Source organism: Salmo salar, chromosome 11, assembly GCF_965601325.2.
Source record: "Salmo salar chromosome 11, fSalSal1, whole genome shotgun sequence".
NCBI classification, from domain to species: Eukaryota; Metazoa; Chordata; class Actinopteri; order Salmoniformes; family Salmonidae; genus Salmo; species Salmo salar.
This window is the reverse complement of record NC_138301.1, coordinates 97,610,960-97,633,435: the sequence shown is the minus strand read 5'-3', so window position 1 is coordinate 97,633,435 and position 22,476 is coordinate 97,610,960.

The following is a 22,476-nucleotide window of genomic DNA, read 5'->3' as shown; positions in this document are numbered from 1 at the left end:
CATATTTGGTATTCAAGAGCGAACATCTTACCTAACCAAAGTGTGATAAAAGTCCACTCAACCATGCACATAACATATTGGTTCAGAAGGAGCTTTAGATTTTGTGATGGATAAAGCAGTACCATTATTCACCTGCTCCCTTGCCTTGAGAAATTGTAGATGTGTTTGTTTCCATGGAAACGATGAAAAGGTAAGTACTATGTGACTTCTTCAGTATCTGAGAGAAAGCCGTCTGGCAGTCAGACAGAATATCTCAAAACCTATGCAAATCATAGTCTTTGTACCGCAGCTTTATCTCCCTCCATACATCAAAGGATCCAAATGAAATTACCACAACCCTGAAACAACTATGTATTTTTATGGCAACAAAAGGTGTATAGTTATTGCATAATGTCATTATGTAGTATGATGAAAGCTCCTTCTGCCATGATTTCCGCTCAACTATTCTCTGACAATAGATTGTAGACGTACTCCTTCATAACATGTTATTCAAAGCAATAGGCTTTGTTCGATAGATATTTGTGAAATGGGGTGGAAGTATCAGCATAACTGGCTCATAACTTCCATATAAAAAATAGATGGCCAAGTGGGAGAAGCGAAAATGACCCATAGCACACGGACATCCACAGTTATTACAGTCCCAAATACACTATTGCCATTGGATAGCCACAGAGGAGAGAGGCGCCTTTGGCAAAATGCACAAATGTACTAGTTACTCCGCTAATACACTGTCGATCCCACAGATCCCTGCATAACAGAGATACTCCCTTTTCAATTTAGATCTAATTCCTTCCCTTGAGCTGTGTGGATGTGCAGATATGGTCTGGTAGCAGCACTCTGTCACTGTTCCATCCCCACGCTCTGGTCATCATAGCCCCGAGGTGAAAAGCTGCATGAGGAGATATGCCTGGTGTTTGGTGGTCTGAATGTGGACAGCTTTTCCTGGGAATTGGGTTATAACATGTACCGTTGTGCTGCGTGTGGTGTACCTTACCCTTACCCTGGCATCATTAAAATCTGAAACTCTTGCAGCGTGCACACAGTGTGACTGTGATTTAACAAGCTTGGGGTAGCTATGGACAATCGGTGGTCTGCTGGTGATGTGCAGAGTATTGCAAGTGTTATGTTGTAATGGGGTCGTTCCACGAATTGAATGTCTTTTGCGTCCCTTTGGTATTTTAGGTAGAAATTGTGTACCAATATTTGATTTTGAAAGCCTGTTATATAATTTACGTGCCCTTTGATGTAGACCACATGGAGAATTCAATATATATTATTTTATATATGAATAAAGACTTGCTAATGTTCCAAAATAATACATTTTCACATGTCAAAAGCAGGGTGAACTGGTTCTACTCTTTTTGTCCATGTTCTGGTGTTATGTGGTGGAAAAGTGAGCGGGTCAAATATACTGTAGCATGTTAAATCTTGATTTAAGACATACTCTGTGTAACCGTTAGTGGTTATTTATCTGACATATTGCTGTCGGTACCCAGCCAGTATTTGCCTTTTGACTCAAACTGAATCTTTCCGCTGCTTTATGATTCGCATCATACTTCAGCCTGAGACTACCATCGCTGAAGTTATTTGTTGTGATGTCAAATTGAGGGGTGTTGTACAAAACAAAGCCATTGGATCCTCTCTAACCAGAGTATCAAAGCCGCTTTACGGACGTTTGTTCTTGCCCAACCCATCCGTTTCTGCGACCAATCAGAGCAGTTAGAATGTGTTTGCATTTTACAAATCATTGGGAAGGTACTCTGCAATGAGTCTAGATCTGAGAAGTAACTAACATCTGTGGGTGTGGCGTAGTGTTTGGTCAGAGCAAAGAGTTTTGGTAGCCAGGCAAAGTCAGTATTACTCTGATGCCACGATGTACAGAGCAGCAGAGTCATTCCATTGACAGTCTTGTGCGGAAGAGAGTGCCTTATTGATCATGGATCCAAATGTAGCTCTTGAACACAAAGAGTGAGATTAAAGCAAAATCTCACAATCTCACGTCAGAATTAAACATTCATCCATGCTTCTCGAATGTCTAATTTCGAAGTGCTTGGTTACTTCTTTATATCGTTCCACGGTTAAGTTTAGGCTTTAACTCTGAATTCTCAAGGTTAGGCACTAACTCCAAATGGTTAAAGGGATAGTCCCCTTTTTTTCCATTTTCGCAGAAATGACATACCCAAATCTAACTGCCTGTAGCTCCGGCCCTGAAGCAAGGATATGCATATTCTTGGTACCATTTGAAAGGAAACACTTTGAAGTTTGTGGAAATGTGAATTGAATGTAGGAGAATATAACACAATAGATCTGGTAGAAGAAAATACAAAGAATAAAACCAACCAGTGTTTTTTTGACCACCATCTTTGAAATGCAAGAGAAAGGTCTCTGTTATAGCCATCACTCTGGTTGTAATTCTGATAGTGTCCACAAGATAACAGCAGTGTATGTGCAAAGTTTCAGATGGATAGCTTGGAGTATGACTGATCCTCAAGACTTTTAGTGTGAAGTCCCCATGTGCATTTGTACAAATTGTGAAGGAGACATTCGCATTCATGTTCCATTTTTCTGCAAGAATATCGTCAAATCTGTATACTTGGACTTTGATTTAGCTTTTCAAGTATTAGTAGCCATATTATAAGTTCAACATTTGCAAAATAACCAGTTTTCATAACTTCATAACTGAATATCCTTCAAATTTTTGTCAAATGAAAAGGCATGCTGTCGTACAAGGTTAGAAGCTACATTTTACGACATATACATGGTTTCCAGATACTCGCTTTGTTTGACCCCGATTGGTGCTTATTTGACAAAATACAGTTGTTCAAGTGATGGCCGCCCGCATCATCGGCATGCCATGAAGGCGTCGCTCTCTGACCAAATATGGTGTCCTATTGTTACCTTCTAGGATCTCTGAGGAATAGATACGAACATGATTTGACTCATTGAAACAATGTTTAGGGTGAGATTTTCACAGATTCCTTTCTTTACAAATTGAACGAGTGGAAATACAAAAGAATCGATCACGCATGCTATATGAACTTTTTTAGGATATGAAAAATGATTTTATCTAACAAAACGACACTTCATGATATCTCTGGGACCCTTTGGATGATAAATCAGAGCAATATTTCAGAATGTAAGTACACATTTCACCTTCAGAGCTGACTTTATCAAACGTACCGCGGTGAAAAAAACTTTTGTTGTTAGGAGCTCTCCTCAAACAAGGGCATGGAATTTTTTCACAGTAATAGCTACTGTAAATTGGACAGTGCAGTTATATTAACAAGAATTTAAGCCTTCAGTTGATATATGACACTATGTACCGACATTTGTTGTTACTCTAAAATCTGCGATCTTGACATAATTCGCTGAATGATTTGCAACTGTCCCGTTGACGTGACGCCGATCCTTAATTAATTTGTAAGGGTTAAGGTTTGGGATATGCTTAAAACAAATATATATTAAAAAAAAGTATATCGCTGGATTCGAACATGCAACCTTTCAAACCAGAAGCATATGCTTACCTGAAGGGAACACAGTTCACTGTTGCCCCTAGTGACCGGTTTCCATCCTCAGACATGGATGGACGTTGAAAACTGACTTGTATCACGGGTGACATGCCTTAAGGTCTACAGTTGACAAATTGTCTCTCAAAGGAATGGTGATTTGATAAGGATCATTAACGCGTTTGAGCTTACAATTTAAGTTATGATATGAGCTATAAGAGATGATAATAGCTGAAGCCAAAACGATTACGTTACTTCCCCTCAAATGTCTTCTCCACAAAACATCCTTCTGCATTCATACAGACACATCATTGAACTGGATGGCTTCACATTAACATTTCAAATTTCCAGCCAAGATGATACAGCAATCAGTTGGCATGTTGTGAAAAATGTACTCCTTTCTTAATCTCCAACCTCCACAGGTTGACATGATGTGAAATTCAGACTGGATGCAGGAAGTCGAGATAATGCCAAATTAGGTTGAAAATGCAAACTTTTGGTTTAGTGGTAATATATATTTTCCTGGGCTCAGAGCAGTGGTTGAAAAAGTAGCCCATTTTCGTACTTGAGTAAAAGTACAGATACCTTAATAGAAAATTATTCAGGTAAAAGTGAAAGTCACCCAGTAAAATACTACTTGAGTAAAAGTCTAAAAGTATTTGTTTTAGAATATTATTATAAAAGTTAATGCAATTGCTCAAATATACTTAAGCATCAAAAGTAAAAGTATAAACCATAAAAAAATCCTTATATTAAGCAAACCAGATATTAAGCAAACAGATAGCCAGGGGCACACTCCAACACTCAGATATCATATACAGACCAAGCATTTGTGTTTAGTGAGTCCACCAGATCAGAGGCAGGGGATGACTGAGGATGTTCTCTTGATAAGTGTGGGAATTGGACCATTTTCCTGTTCTGCTAAGCATTCCAAATGTAAGTACTTTGGGGTGTCAGTTAAAATGTATGGAGTAAAAGGTACATTATTTTATTTAGGAATGTAGTGAAGTAAAAGCAAAAGTAGTAAAGTACAGATACCCCCAAAAACTACTTAAGTAGTACTTTAAAGTATTTTTACTTAAGTACTTTACACCACTGGCTCAGAGACCCAGACAGATAATGGTAGCATGCAATTTATTGAGATGCTTAATTAGCCTGAGCCATAGCATGCCATTGGCTGAAAATAGCATCTGTGATCAATATGTACAATCTTGATTGCACTAGTAGGTCTCTCTGTATGCTTGTTATTTGAGTTTATATTATTTGAAGTAAAGGAAGTGATATGTTGTCTCTGATACTGTTTTTGATGTGTTTTGGTAATGTATTTGTGAAGATTATGTATAAAACCTGCTCACAGGAAGACAGTTGTATATATTAAGGGGTAGATCTTTTTTTAAATATATTTTTTTGACTAGTGAACAGAAAATAAAATGTCATGCTTTAGCAGGGGGAGAACCAGGTAAATGGTGCCAAATATACAACGGTGGAGATGTTCGTCTGTAAAGTCTATGAAAAGATGTCAGAAATTCACAAGATCACGCAGTTTTCTATAACAGAGGCTAGAGCCTGTGGTTTCTGAGGAAATGTAATAACAACATGATATCATTACACACTTGCTCTAAATGGCTTATAATATCATTTTACAAATATGGCTACACTATTAGAGTTGTGTATTATCATACCCTGCAGTAGCCATTTAAAGATAACAATGTGCATTGAAAAAGGAGAACACAGCACATTGAAATACTCCATAACAATTGATTGTATTTATCCAAGGGCATAGTGAATTGTACTCTGCAGAAATTCAATTATCGCCATTCAATTGTTTGCTGGGTAAAAGTGGTAGTCCACAAACTAATAATCCCTCCCCGTGTTGTAAAGCATGAATATCTCGTCTAAGGTTTTTTTTGGGATGAATATGTGAATGAACGATACAGTATCTCTTTTTAATGAAACTGCTTCAGATCTTCAGAGATTAAATGTCAGAGTGAGCACTGATATGATTCAAATGTTCAATTACACTTTTATTTCTCAATGCAATTGCCACACAGTTACATCATGAAGTTATATAAGTGGATTTAATTAGTTCAATTACATGTAATGTTCCGCTAATAGATCTAACCAGAGGGAGAGATAGGAGTCCCATGCCACCCAAAATTGAGACTCTTGTTTCCCTTAGGATTACACCAGCTGTGACACAGGAAGGCGAGGAAACCCCAGGGTACCATGGAAACCTCAAGGGAGAGTAAACGAGAGAGTCCCTATAAAGTAGGCCAGCAGTGGGTCAAACTTTCAGCCTATAACAATATTGATGATGATTGTGGTGATTATAGTCATGTATAGAAGAAGTGAATAATATGTCACAGGTAATTTAAGAATCTAAGAGCAGCTGTAGAGATAAACATAATTCATGAATCATGACCGAGTGATAACAATTTGACATGGACTAATCTCTTTCTAATGGAATTTTTCAAAGCTATATCCCTCCTTTCCCCAATAGTTGACAATTCCTGTTAATTATGAACTTTCTCTCTCCTCACTTGGGTAGCCATTCTGAATAATTACTTGAGTCAATGACCATAACAAAAGTGAAAAGATTGATAAATGTGGTTTTGATTCAGGCTAGAGATTCAGGCGCACAGATTGATGACGTTGCGGAAAGCTCTTTTAATTGACTGCCACGTGCAGTCAGTCAACTGCTACAATCTTTGCTAGCTGCTTTCTGAAGGGAAAATGGCATATATTATAACTATTTCAAATGTCTGTTTAAATAAATGACCATGTATACCATGAATAATCACAAAATGTTGCAAAAAATGTCCCTAGAATACTTATTGAAAATACTTATTAAAAATTATTGAACATATAGTCTAGCCTCTGTTAAGGCTCAGTGTAGTCTTAGTAGAAGTGCTGGTGTGAAACCAATAAACTGGATTTGTCTTACTACGATAATATTGTGTCTCTTCCTTATTTCCTGACAAAAATGCATGGTCAGATCCAAGTTGGCAAGACACAGTATGATTTAATTTCCCAACTGGTACAAACAAATCCTTGTGTACCTCAACTATGAAATCATAATGCTTCCTCCTGACCCAGAAGGCTGAGCTGAAGTTGAAACGTAAATTAATTGGCATCCTCACAGGAACCGCGGTGAATAGCATTTTATTCATCTTTTGGTCATGCTTTGCAAGTATGACTTATCCAGAGGCTAACACCGTGTGAAGGGAAGAGACCGATTAAAATTGGACTCAAGAAACGTAATGAAGCTGGGCCAAAACACAGGGTAATAAGTTAAGTGAATATGCAGATTTCAGGACAAACAACGGCCTGCTGCTTAATTCCTCGGCATCGCCGTTAAATCCACATCAGACTAAACAGACAGCCTTGTTGCCCTTAGCAACAAAGGCCCCAGCTTGATACTTGTTTTGTTGTGCATTCAAACAATTTCGGAACCTCTGTAGTTTCACTTGGCGACAGCGTCTCATGTATTGCGTAGGAGGTTGTTGGTGATGCATAGGCACATGGCTGGTGAGTTAATTCTTCAGAAATCATCAGGCAGATAAGGTAAGACATCCCTCACTCCCAGCACAGTTGCTATTGTACTTCCTATTTCCCCGAAGTCGGCAACCATCGACAGCAATAATTGTTAAACTGAGATTTGCTAAATAGCAAAGAGACATCACTATTTTATACAGTTCCACCAACACACATAGAATTAATCTGCTGGGATTCTGTGAAAATGTCAGATTACAAGACTGATAATCACGTTACAGAATGAAGCATCCTGACAGGCTTTACCCACAATCCTTCACACCTATTAATGCCTAAAGGGATGCCGAGCCAATGAAGAAACATCTGCCTCTATAATACTAACGTGTGCAGCGACACAATTCAGTGGAGATCCTCCACTGTATTATTTCCTGTCTCATCTATCTGATCATCCCGAACGTTGGCAACCTTAGTGCCATCATCGCCGGTAGCAGTGGTTAATGAGTGAGATATGCCCACACATCTGCCAGGTCTCTAGATGCCTACTCCTCCAACCATTTGATCAGGACATATTTATAACCCACTGTGTCAGACCACAGAGGCACATTAAGCCCAGTCCACTGACAGGCATAGGAAAACAGATGCTGCATCATCAAATGATTGGCAAGCCACCACATCACTCCCTAAGAATTCCCTATCCTTCTATCCATACCGCTTCCCCCAAATCTCTGGGGAAGACATTCACCATCTTGCAGACATGAGATGTCAATTCTGCTTTGATGTCATGTGTTGTAATATCTCAAATATTTTAGACCTGGGAAACAATTGCGTTAGATTATCATCAGCTAAATAAATGAGCATCTGACTAGATGGTTTGTTAAGTTTGATCAAAAGATTGTGTAAAATGACAGCCTATTAGTAAACGACTAGGTATGATGCCAATGCCATCTTATACGGTTGTCAACACAAGCAATATCAGAGCTGCATATGTTGAACAGGTAGCTAGCGATACTTGATGTGATGTTGATGTGATGCTACAAATCCCAGAAGTCTCTCTGGTTAGCTCATTGACAAACGTTCCCCTTTAATTTAGGCAGTATGCCACATTTACATTTACAGTAGGCAGTCACACTGCACTAGTCTGCTTGAATTTATAATTAAGGAAATATGACATCCCTCACAAAATATTAATAACAATGTCCCCTGTTGCTGCATTTCCTGTTGCTACTGTCTAATTAAATATGTCCCTATGTCCATCTTAGAGTGGATTAGGTTTATTTCCTTAATTTCCTATTTTTTCCTGCCTTATGAAAAACAGCTAAAGGCCATTGCTCTCCTTCCTTGTGGCAAATTATAAATTGGACACAAGCCACCCATGGAGAGTCACACTGTTGGAGGTTAAAGGTCCAAATCAGCCATTTCTATCTCAATATCAAATCATGTCTGTGTCACACCCTGGCCATAGAGAGGTTTTTGTTCTCTATTTTGGTTAGGCCAGGGTGTGACTAGGGTGGGCATTCTATGTTCCGTTTTCTATGTTTTGTGTATTTCTTTGTTTTGGCCGGGTATGGCTCTCAATCAGGGACAGCTGTCTATCGTTGTCGCTGATTGGGAGCCATACTTAGGTAGCCTTTTCCCACAGGGTTTTTGTGGGTAGTTGTTTTCTGTCTTGTGTTTTTCACCTGACAGAGCTGTTGCGCTTTGTTCCACTTTGTTTTTGATTCAGTGTTCAGAACTAATAAACATGATGAACACGTACCACGCTGCACCTTGGTCCTCTCCTTGCAACAACCGTTACAGTCTGGGTAACAATTACGTACCTTACTGTGATTGTTTTTTTATTTAAAATGGTCAAAAAGATACAAAAATAGCTTCTGAGCAATTTCTCAAGCAATAATTTTGCTAGGACTATCTGGGAGTGGTTTGAGTGGGGAGGGGGAGACTGAAAACTAGCTGTTATTGGCAGAGAGGTTTGGAGCTCTCTTTCTTATTGGTCAATTAACTCATTTACAGCCTGGTGATGTCACAAGACAGGACAAAACTCCATCCCACCAAAGCAGGCTGAAATTTCAGGCGGTCTTTTCAAACATCTCTTACACTAAAAGGGCATTATCATAATCGTCACAATTTCACAGGATTATTCCAACCTCATAGTGTGGAAATATTTATAAAACAAAGGGAAATCACATTTTTGACTACACTGGGCCTTTAAAGACACTGCTGTAAGGAGATCATGGCGCTTTTTATTCCTGCTCATGGCCTGGACCAGGACCCTGACAGCCAGGGTCAGCCTTGGACATGTAATTAAGAGACGGGAGATCCCAAAGGTTGGTCCCTAATGGGAAGAGTGACTGCAGTCTGCAAATAGGCCACTGGGATTAAACCCAGGGTAATGGATCACCTGTCAGTCTGCATTTATACAGGGACATTTTTTGTATGTAAAAGAATGGGTCATGTCAATCTTCACTTTGAAATTACATTTGTATTCCTCATACCTATCTGGTAAAACTGGGTCATACAAGAGTTATGACACATTGTGCTGACTGGGGTCAATTATGTCCTTGATACAGTTACAGTAATCAAAGTGAGAGGATTCTAGTATCTGCAATGTACAGTATATGCCTTCCCTTCTCAGAACTGATTCCACAAATGTGCATGTATTTGGTTTATTTTGGAGATCACAAGGGTTTTACAAAAAAGTATCTTCATATGTAAATATATAAACACTTATATAGGAGAATGTCTCACTTGTAACACCACTATAGTGACATGGGATCTAGGACCATAAACTAGGATAAACCTCCATTATTTTTGACTGTAGCCGGGTGTTAAATCAACATCAGTGGTGTGAAGGGAAAATTGATATTTTATCAAATAACCAGCAGTTCATCACCTATCTCTACTCCAGCACTGTTGTTTGGTGAGGAGTGGAGGAGCGGAGCGGGGACAGGCGGGAACAAGACTCAATGTTCTTCAGGGAGAGGGGAGGGTCAGCAGGTCTCCATTCCACTTATGTTGGCGTGTGACGCTGAATAAATTGCAGAGGCAAAACAAGGGATGGATTCCTCCCCTGTGATTCCACTGCGACCACCATCTCCTGTTCTCCTGTTTGGCAGCTGCTTTTACTTTTGTCCCCCCACCTCGTCTGACCCCATGTTTTTTTATTTTCTTTCTTTTTCTTTTTCCAACTGCAGTTATCTATAGCCTGAAATCGGAGCAAGCAATCAAATGTGGGTACAGGGAGCTTTTGTTGTTTCTTGGAGAGCTCCGGGACCAATTTCTAGTTCCTCATAGTGGACTTTTATCAATTCAACACCTGCACCATAACATCAGAAAGATGGCACAGGGAAAGTATGCAAAGCTCACTCTCGATGTTCTTACTGTTAGAACAGGTGGCACAACAGCATTGGAAGCTGATGAATATCAAATGCTACATTTGCATAAACAGGGACTAAAATCTATTTGTAATTGATTATTCATAACATATTGTCCTACTGTTTAGCTCCAACTGATTCATGCACAATTTATAATAAATGTAATCTGGTATTCACGATTCAAATGGTTTCCCTGTGCTTTGTGGCAGATTTACAAGGATGTCAAAGCCTGTAGTGACTCACCTAACACGCATGCTTTGAATATGCCAAGAGCTGAACTATAAAAGCAACCCAAAAAAAACATTAATTCATGATGAAAATAACCATATTGCAACACAGTTTGACCTGTTCATTTTTTTATACCCCCAAAGTAAGATACAGTCCACCAAAATGATGATGTTGCATGTTGCAATTATGAGGCATAGCACTGTATGTAATGAGTCCAATAGGTTCAGTTTACACTCTGCTAGACACATCAATTACTAATTATTCTGTTAAATGAGAAAAAGGCAAAGTGTTTATTTATTCATAAGCAATTAAATACGTATCAACCCCTGAGTCATTTCCCCCCATTCTCTGACAGTGGTCTAGACATCATCACTTTGCTTTGCTACCCTTGGAAAGATGGATTTTGTTGAAGTACTGATATAGTCTGAATCAAATAAGCTACCGTACAAATGTTGAAAAGGCCAAATGTTCGTAATTGCTCTTTGGCTACCCAATTCCAATCCATCCTTAAATAGACTAACTCTTGCAAAACAAGCAGTCAAGGCTACAGGGGAAGTATTGAATAAACAGCAGGCCTACATAAAGAACTCTCCATCAACGGTCTGCCTCACAATGAGGCCATTTTTCTAAACTTCCCTTCAGAAGTCGCAATTACTGTAGCTTCCAAGATATTGACAATGTCCAGAAAGAAAAATTAAATATGCTCTGTTTTGTGTTTATATTGATGAAATTGAGCTACAAAGACATTGTAACAGAAATATTTCTAATCAAATATGTCTATCGGTATATTACACTGCATTCCTTTACACGACGCTGTATAACATATATTGTATTTGTGTGTAGTAACACTAATTACTGTACTAAAAACATTGTACACACATGGTGTTGCATAGCCATGAAAGCACTGATGCTCTTTCTCTATTAGAACATGGAAATATCATAATAGTTTTTATATGTTACCACATATATAATTTTGAGTGAAAAATACCAAAGAACAATGCACAGTCTGAGGAATGATTTATGCTTGCATCCTCAGTAGAGGCGAACGGAACAGGGCTTCAAAACCCCAAAACACCTTTATTATGCCATACATATTTAATTTGATGGACATAAAGATTAAGAAAAGCCTTTTTCATGCAAATATAGCCCATTACTCATGGAGACACCCTAGGCTATTTACTGTTGTTGTCCATGGAGCACTTTGCAGTCTACTCTCACCAGGTTTTCTGCACCTTCATATTCCCAGATTCAAATATCAACCAAACAAAACAAAGTTTTCAATTAGGGTAGTGCAAACCTTTTTGCAATATTGCCTTTAAATATTCATTATAATCAACATTTGATATAATATTACTTTTAGTATTAGATATGGTATAGGCAATCTATTGTACTACATTGACTAATCCGCAACTCCATTCCCCTTCAGAATGCCAGCAATGCATGAGTGTTTGTGCATTAAAATATCCCATGCATATTTCAGTGACAATCATTTTTAATTAGGTGTGTTGGTGAATTTATATACTATGACAAGCAGCTCCATTTACGTTAAGTCCTTGTGACGCTTGTTGTTGATAAATGTGGATGCGCACACATGTCATACATATCTGAATCCAACCAGAGATATTTATAAAAAAACACATTTACATTTATTTATGCACACATAACTTCTGAGGCATACTGCATACATTCATCTCAAGCTCTACAGTTCCATTTTAGAGCCTTCCGTAAATTACACCTTGTTTTCTTGGAATGGCTTAACGATCAATCCAAGCAATCAGCTGCATATTGTTAATTTTCTCTGTGCCATAATGTTTTTCTTGATTCATCTCTAAAGGTCTCAGCAGTATCCTTTCAATAGCACAGCTCTGGGTATGGCATAAGAAAGCTAATATTGTATAGTTTGTGCGGCTTTTAGGTGATGTTACAGTGATTCTCATGTAAGTTGTTTACTGTATTTTCCAGTTGTCCAGGATTTCTAAAAGTAATATTTTTTTTTTATCATGTTTTTGCTAAAAGCTAGCAGCGCTGCAATCAAGTTCGCTGCAATCAAGTTCAAAGCGCTGCTAGGCTTTTAGCAAAAACATGATAAAAAAAAAGTATTACTTTTAGAAATTCCTGGACAACTGGAAAATACAGTAAACAACTTACATGAGAATCACTGTAACATCACCTAAAAGCCCGCACAAACTATACAATATTAGCTTTCTTATGCCACAATTTTGCTGTCCCAGATAAAGTTCCACGTTGTGGGCAAATTCTTAGGTCATAAAAGATTGTTGGACGTCTTGGCTCTTTCAGTGTGACAGGGTCTAGGTCTACCAATTCAGTACCACTACAGTACATGCGGTAGTAGGCTCTGACAAAGGTTTGCCAGTGTCCAAATTTCTTGGCCTTTATCATGTAGTGTGGCTGGTGTTACACACTGATCACAGTGCCTGACCAGTAGGAATGGTTTTTTATTGAACATTTTACTATAGAATTCGCACATTGTATAATGAAAAAGTTGTTTAAGTAATGGGCTGTGTCTAGTTAGAAATAACATAAACTCACCTCGAATGTCAAAATTGGAACGCTTGTATTGAGGAATGCCAATGGAGGCGAAGATCACATTCAGGCTATGGGTCTTATATTCAGAGTTTATACCTCTTAAATTTGAGAGTTGAGCTTTCATTATGAGGAGCGCACAGTCACAGAGGAAGGAGGAGCAGTGTCTGTCAATCATCAACATAGCAACAGCTTGTTGTGGTTCTTTTTTTGCTTGATTTTTATTCATTTTATTGAACTAGGCAAGTCAGTTAAGAACAAATGCTTCTTTACAATGACGGCCTACCAGGGAACAGTGCCTTGTTCAGGGGCAGAACGAGATTTTTACCTTGTCAGCTGGGGGATTTGATCCAGCAACCTTTCAGTTACTGGCCCAACAACCAATAGGCTACCTGCCGCCCCGATACGCATGATTCGCATGTCACTGTTGATGTAACCTATGTAGGCTGACGTAGCTTCACAAGCCAATCACAGAATGTTACGACAAAACTGAAGCAAATTGTACAAATCTGGCGAGGTTGATATCAAGATGTAAATTTGGTCACATCGCACAGTGTGACACGTAATAATCAGAAAAGACTGAATCCAACGTACAATGTGGGAAGGCCTTAACCAGAGTGAACCATGGTCATAATTCCAGACTGCAATCACAAAGTATCCAAATAAGTTGAGAGAAAAAATACTAAAGAAAATTACAGGTTTTGTAATCATAGGTTATTCAGTAAAGATAATGCCAATTAATGGTAAAGAAAACAAGATAACTTATGCTGTTTAATCGGACGAGCATCACCATATTTGGGGTCTCAATTGGGATCTATTGCTATGAAGCCCTTTCTTTTTTGACTCCCTGTTGCACCATGTGACCCACATTGGCTAACCCATTACTGAAACCAGAGCTGAACCTCAATCATTGGTCTGGAGGGGAGTGAGTGGGAATACAGTGCAATCGGAAAGTATTCAGACCCATTGACTTTTTCACATTTGTTACGTTACAGCTTTACTTCCCCCCCCCCCCCCAATTTTTTTTTTTCATCTTTGAAAGTGTATTACAAATAAAAACTGAAATATCACATTTACATAAGTATTCAGAACTTTACTCAGTAATTTGTTGAAGCACCTTTGCCAGCGATTACAGCATAGAGTCTTATTCGGTGTGATGCTACAAGCTTGGCAGACATGTATTTGGGGAGTTTCTCCCATTCTTCTCTGTTTTGCTATCACAGACTGGAACATGTTCCGGGATTCTTCCAATGGCATTGAGGAGTACACCACATCAGCCACCGGCTTTATCAATAAGTGCATCGAGGACGTCGTCCCCACAGTGACTGTACGTACATACACCAACCAGAAGCCATGGATTACAGGAAACATCCACACTGAGCTAAAGGGTAGAGCTGCCGCTTTCAAGGTGCGGGACTCTAACCCGGAAGCTAACAAGAAATCCTGCTAAGCCCTGCGACGAACCATCAAACAGGCAAAGCGTCAATACAGGGCTAAGATTGAATGATACTACACTGGCTCCGATGCATGTCTTATGTGGCAGGGCTTGCAAACTATTACAGACTACAAAGGGAAGCACAGCCGCGAGCTGTCCAGTGACACGAGCCAACCAGATGAGCTAAATTACTTCTATACTCGCTTCGAGGCAAGCAACACTGAGGCATGCATGAGAGCATCAGCTGTTCCGCACGACTGTGTGATCACGCTCTCCGTAGCCGATGTGAGTAAGACCTTTAGCCTGTTAGGGCTAGGGGGCAGTATTGACACGGCTGGATAAAAAACATACCCGATTTAATCTGGTTACCACTCCTACCCAGTAACTAGAATATGCATATACTTATTACATATGGATAGAAAACACCCTAAAGTTTCTAAAACTGTTTGAATGGTGTCTGTGAGTATAACAGAACTCAAATGGCAGGTCAAAACCTGAGAGATTCCTTTACAGGAAGTGGCCTGTCTGACCATTTCTTGAACTTCTTTTCCATCTCTATCTTTTACTAAGGATCTCTGCTCTAACGTGACACTTCCTACGTCGTCCATAGGCGCTCAGAGCCCGGGAAAAAACAGAATGTCGTCATCCCAGCCCCAGGCTGAAACACATTATCGCCTTTCTCAAGTGGCCGATCAAGGGACTCTGGGCTTAGGCGCGTGACCCGACCGCCCCCGCCTTTGTGATTTTTTCCCTCTGTTTGCCGAAAAGGAGATTCCCTGTCGGAATATTACGCTTTTCTACGAGAAAAATGGCATAAAAATTGATTTTAAACAGCGGTTGACATGCTTCGAAGTACGGTAATGGAATATTTAGAATTTTTTTGTCACGAATTGCGCCATGCGCGCGACCCTTCTTTACCATTTCGGATAGTGTCTGGAACGCACGAACAAAACGCCGCTATTCGGATATAACGATGGATTATTTTGGACCAAACCAACATTTGTTATTGAAGTAGCAGTCCTGGGAGTGCATTCTGACGAAGACAACAAAAGGTAATCAAACTTTTATAATAGTAAATATGATTATGGTGAGTGCTAAACTTGCCGGGTGTCTAAATAGCTAGCCCGTGATGCCTGGGCTATGTACTTAGAATATTGCAAAATGTGCTTTCACCAAAAAGCTATTTTAAAATCGGACATATCGAGTGCATAGAGGAGGTCTGTATCTATAATTCTTAAAATAATTGTTATGCTTTTTGTGAACGTTTATCGTGAGTAATTTAGTAAAATGTTAGCGAATTCCCCGGAAGTTTGCGGGGGGTATGCTAGTTCTGAACGTCACATGCTAATGTAAAAAGCTGGTTTTTGATATAAATATGAACTTGATTGAACAAAACATGCATGTATTGTATAACATAATGTCCTAGGGATGTCATCTGATGAAGATCATCAAAGGTGAGTGCTGCATTTAGCTGTCTTCTGGGTTTTGGTGACATTATATGCTAGCTTGAAAAATGGGTGTCTGATTATTTCTGGCTTGGTACTCTGCTGACATAATCTAATGTTTTGCTTTCGTTGTAAAGCCTTTTTGAAATCGGACAGTGTGGTTAGATTAACGAGAGTCTTGTCTTTAAATAGCTGTAAAATAGTCATATGTTTGAGAAATTGAAGTAATAGGATTTTTAAGGTTTTGAAAATCGCGCCACAGGCTTCAAGTGGCTGTTACGTAGCTGGGACGAATTCGTCCCGCCTAGCCCATAGAGGTTAAACAGGTCAACATACACAAGGCTGCGGGGCCAGACGGATTACCAGGACGTGTGCTCCGGGCATGTGCTGACCAACTGGCAAGTGTCTTCACTGACATTTTCAACATGTCCCTGATTGAGTCTGTAATACCAACATGTTTCAAGCAGACCACCATAGTCCCTGTGCCCAAGAACACAAAGGCAACCTGCCTAAATGACAACAGACCCGTAGCACTCACATCCGTAGCCATGAAGTGCTTTGAAAGGTTGGTAATGGCTCAAATCAATATCATTATCCCAGAAACCCTAGACCCACTCCAATTTGCATCCCGCCCAAATAGATCCACAGATGATGCAATCTCTATTGCACTCCACACTGCCCTTTCCCACCTGGACAAAATGAACACTTATGTGAGAATGCTATTCATTGACTACAGCCCAGCGTTCAACACCATAGTACCCTCAAAGCTCATCACAAAGCTAAGGATCCTGGGACTCCCTCCCTCTGCAACTGGATCCAGGACTTCCTGACTTGCCACCCCCAGGTGGTGAGGGTAGGTAGCAACACTCCAACACCATCATTAAGTTTACAAACGACACAACAGTGGTAGGCCTGATCTCCGACAATGATGAGACAGCCTTTAGGGAGGAGGTCAGAGACCTGGCCGGGTTGTGCCAGAATAACAACCTATCCCTCAATGTAACCAAGACTAAGGAGATGATTGTGGACTACAGGAAAAGGAGGACCGAGCATGACCCCATTCTCATCGACGGGGCTGTAGTGGAGCAGGTTGAGAGCTTCAAGTTCCTTGGTGTCCACATCAATAACAAACTAGAATGGTCCAAACACACCAAGACAGTCGTGAAGAGGGCATGACAAAGCCTATTCCCCCTCAGGAAATTAAAAAGATTTGGCATGGGTCCTCAGATCCTCAAAAGGTTCTACAGCTGCAACATCGAGAGCATCTTGACTGGTTGCAATTGCTTGGCCTCTGACTGCAAGGCACTACAGAGGGTAGTGCGTATGGCCCAGTACATCACTGGGGCTAAGCTGCCTGCCATCCAGGACCTGTACACCAGGCAGTGTCAGTGGAAGGCCCTAAAAATGGTCAAAGACCAGTCATAGACTGTTGTCTGTACTACTGCATGGCAAGCGATACCGGAGTGCCAAGTCTAGGACAAAAAGGCTTCTCAACAGTTTTTACCCCAAGCCATAAGACTCCTAAACAGGTAATTAAATGGCTACCCGGACTATTTGCATTGTGTGCAGGGGGGACTGGTGTACTTCACAAAATAGATGGCATCATGAGGAAGAAAAATTATGAGGATATATTGAAGCAACATCTCAAGACATCAGTCAGGAAGTTAAAGCTTGGTCGCAAATGGGTCTTCCAAAATGGCTTAAGGACAACAAAATGTAGGTATTGGAGTGGCCATCACAAAGCCCTGACCTCAATCCTTTTGAAAATTTGTGGGCAGAACTGAAAAAGCATGTGCGAGCAAGGAGGCCTACAAACCTGCCTCAGTTACACCAGCTCTATCAGGAGGAATGGGCCAAAATTCACCCAACTTATTGTGGGAAGCTTGTGGAAGGCTACCCGAAACGTTTGACCCAAGTTTAAATTGTTTAAGGCAATGCTACCAAATGCTAATTGAGTGTATGTAAACTTCTGACCCACTTGGTATGTGATGAAATAAATAGAAGCTGAAATAAATCATTCTCTCTACTGTTATTCTGACATTTCACATTCTTAAAATAAAGTGGTGATCCTAACTGACCTAAGACAGGGAAATGTATTTGGCTAAGGTGTATGTAAATTTCCGACTCCAACTGTAAATGTACATTACTGTATTGCACATAGGCTGATCTTCTACATTGACTTCAATACAAAACCTTGGAGGCTCATGGTTCTCACCCCCTTCCATAGACTAACATAGTAATTATGACAACTTCTGGAGGACTTCCTCCAACCTATCAGATCTCTTGCAGCATGAACTGACATGTTGTCCATGCAATCAAAGGATCAAATAATTAATCTAGTGAAAGCATAAGCTACTGCTAGCTAGCACTGCAGTGCATAAAATATGGTGAGTAGTTGACTCAAAGAGAGAGAAAGACAATACTTGAAGAGTTTTTAACAAATTAATTCATAAAACAATTAAGGAGAAGCAGCAGAGAGAGAGCTATTTTTTCCACTTTTAGTTTCACTGCTAGCAAATGCAGCTAGCCAGTTTAGCCTACTCAAACACCCTGCTCAGAGGGATGCTATGTTAGCTAGCTGGCTATGACTATCCAACACAACACGGGAACTTTTGTTTTTTCCAATTTAATGCCACCGAGGCCCGTCGGTGTACTTGTTAAACTGCTTACTGACTGTACACTGTAACTTTACTGCACGATTGTAGCGGGTTTACTAATGCATTAGTTCTATTAGCTATGTTGACTATGACGTTACTTTAGCTAATATGGTGACAACGATATAGGCTGATTGTTGTGATATGGTATGGCTTGGAAAGGTTTTTTCGCATGGTCACATACAGCTGATGTGTTGTGCATTGAAGTCCACAACCGAAGAGGAAAGGTGAGAGGAGGGGAGCGCATAGATGAGAGAATGAATGCAACATGACTGCTACAAAAGTGAACCGTGTTTACACATGATCAGTGGTGTATTCATTCCTCCGATTCTGTTGAAAAAAAATTCGTAAAACTTATTATGGCTTGGGGGCAGTATTTCGACATCTGGATGAGAAGCGTGCCCAAAGTAAACTGCCTGTTACTCAGGCCCAGCAGCTAGGATATGCATATAATTGGTAGATTTGGATAGAAAACACTCTAATGTTTCCAAAACGGTTAAAATAATGTCTGTGAGTATAACAGAACTGATATGGCAGGCGAAAACCTGAGGAAAATCCATCCAGGAAGTGGGATTTGTTGATGTGGGTATTTTCAATTGAATGCCTATACAGTATCTAATAGGTTAGGACCCAGATTGCAGTTCCTGGCCCACTAGATGTCAACAGTCTTTAGACATTGTTTCAGGCTTGTGTTCTGAAAAATGAAGAAGAATGAGACCTTTTTGTCAGTGGACTGAGGAAGAATGCAGAGCTGGTTTGTGCGCGTGACCAATTGTGCGTCCTTCGTTGTTTTTCCTTTCTGTTGAATACGCTATTGTCCGGTTGAAATATTATCGCTTATTTAGACAATTGGCAACCTGAGGATTAATTATAAACATCGTTTGACATGTTTCGACCGCCTTGGAGCCAGTGGATTACTGAACAAAACACGCCAAGAAAACTGAGTTTTTGGGATATAAAGAGGAACTTTATTGAACAAAACAAACATTTATTGTGTAGCTGGGACTCTTATGACTGCAACCATATGAAGATCTTCAAAGGTTGTCACGTCCTGGCCAGTATAAGGGTTAATTGTTATTGTAGTTTGGTCAGGACGTGGCAGAGGGTATTTGGTTTATGTGGTTCGGGGTGGTGTTTTTTCTCAAATTTGAGTACCGTCGCCCACGGGAGGAAATTGAGGCAGCCAAGGCAGAGAGGTGGGAGATTGTTTCTTGTTTAGCGTGAGTGAGCCTAACAGGACTGTCTGTAAATCGTGAGTTTATTTTGTTATTTTTGTATGTTCAATTTTGAGTTTATTAAATGTTCAAAATGAACTACCTCAACTCTGCTGCATATTGGTCCTCATTTTCCGACGATGATTTCGCCATATCGTCTGACGACGAAGAAATCCCTGACAAAGGTAAGTGATTAATTTTATCACTATTTCTGACTTTTGTAATTCCTTTACTTGGATGTAAAATGTTTGTATGCTTTTGTAAGCGGGGCGCTGTCCTCAGATAATCGCATTGTATGCTTTCACCGTAAAGCCTTTTTGAAATCTGACAAAGCGGCTGGATTAACAAGAAGTTCATCTTTATGCCGATGTATAACACTTGTATTTTTTATGAATGTTTATTATGACTTTCTGTATTTTGAATTTGGTGCTCTGCAATTTCACCGGATGTTGTCGAGGTGGGTCGCTAGGGGAACGCCTGCTCCAGAAAGGTTAAAGGGAAGCAAATGTAATGAAACGGGATAAAAATACCTGACAAGTGATCACATCCTAGACAAGCTAGATGCAGGCAAGAGTGTAAAAGGCGGTATTGAATGTGTCACTGTCTGTACATGTGTCACTGTTTGTCCCCTCAAAATGTTATCTGTACCTGTGTGCATCTACGTTGTAAACTTTCATTCATAGGCTAGGTTGTAGCAACCTCATGATGGGTGTAGGGACAATTCGAGTATCATGTAGTAGCCTACATCTATCTGGATGAATGGAATATGAATGACAGTCATCCAATATGCTGTAATAGAAATAAGGCCATGCTCATGAAAAGTGAAAATCGTCCGCCTTCATCTTAAATGGCACCGACCGCCACTGAATTGATTACATTAAGACATCAAGTGGTTTGCGATGACGTGATGTGATGATGTGGCTCAGTTGATAGTGAATGGTGCTTCCAATGCTTGGGTTGTGGGTTTGATTCCCTCATCGGCAAAGCACCCCCAAAACAACTTCCCGCGGCTATGCTGGACAGTATGTCCAAAGAGAGCAGGACATGCCGGACTTTTTAAAGTGAAGCTGATTGATCAAATCAGACCATATATCTTAAAAGCTCCAGACATTAAGCATTGGTCATCATGACTAAGGCCCAGAGCCTTTCCTGTCAATGGGACTTGACCAGGAAAAACACCTGGCTCGACTGCTTGCTTTAGCGAGAGTACTGTCATGACTGTCCTGATCAGGTCAGGTTACAGGAGACCACAATCCTACAGGGTCTCTCTCAACCCCCAACAGAGGAGAGATCTAGGGGTATGAGGATGTGGTGGTTTTATGACCCCTCACGCCCAGGATAAATCTTAGGACACAGAGAAATTCCTTTGTCCTCACTATGGAGAACTGGCCTCAGAACATGAAACATGCAATAAAGGGACTTTGGAACAATGGTTTCCGTCATTGTGGTCATGACGAGAGATGGAATATGAAAATGTATGTAATTTTTGTTTTATTATTAAAGGTTAACAGATGACGTTATTATGAAAACATTGTACCTTTAAGAGTTTTCCCAGTATATCCCTGATGTTTATACATTGTACGTTGTGTGGAAAATATCCAAATCAAAGAGAATGTTTTGGTAAAGATGAGATGTGAAGTTAGTGTCTAAAATTGGATTTGAGTAAAATCGAGGCCTTGTTCCTTAACTTGGTACGAACAGAGAACTACCCTAAAGGCGGTTACGCCCACTTCTGACCCGAGGGTATAAAACATGTGACTGAAGAATGAACTGTAGACTAAAAGAGACCCCAAGCTGCAGCGAAGGTCTAAATGGTCAACGAACCTCAAAACGCAACACAAAGTTTGAAGACAAAGAATTATTTTTCTACCCAAGCTACAGATGAGTAGCTGTGTCTAAGCGGGTGAATTCAAGCCGAACCACCTAGCCTCCACTCTTCATCGAATCGTGGTATCTACGCTATTTCATTCACACGCTGTGAGCTCTGAGCTACAGAGCTGTCTGTCCTCAGACGACACCACAGAGAAAAGGGAAGAAATCAGACCACCAAGCCAAAAAGGACACTGACATCGTGAGGACAATCAGAGAGTTGCGTCGGAGCAGTGCGCCCTTGAGAAGCCTAAACGAGCCACGCGGGACGCCCCTCTGAGCTCTCCAACACGTAATTACATCATTATATTCTGACCCATAAGAGCAGCAGTTCGGAGCAAGGCTAGGTTTAAATAAGCATAGCTGTCAAATGAACCCAAATGTATATTTCTCTCGTGTACTTTCGTTGTTTCTCTCTCTTTTAAATCCCCATTTTGGGTAACACGCGCCATAGTGTGTTGGCCCGTTATACTAAGTCCTAATCAATAGCCTAGACTGTGTTTTGTGTATGTGTATTTTTATCATCATTTTAGCTTGCTAGTAAATAAATAATCAACTAAGATTGGTGTGGTAAACTCATTGGTGTAGCCCGGGTTCGTGCAGATTCACAGATTATGCGACGTTCAGACATGAGACTAGAGGTTGATTAATTTAGCGACTGTTGTAAAATCGATATTCTGATATTCTTTGAGTTAATTTAGGAAATAGAAACTCAATA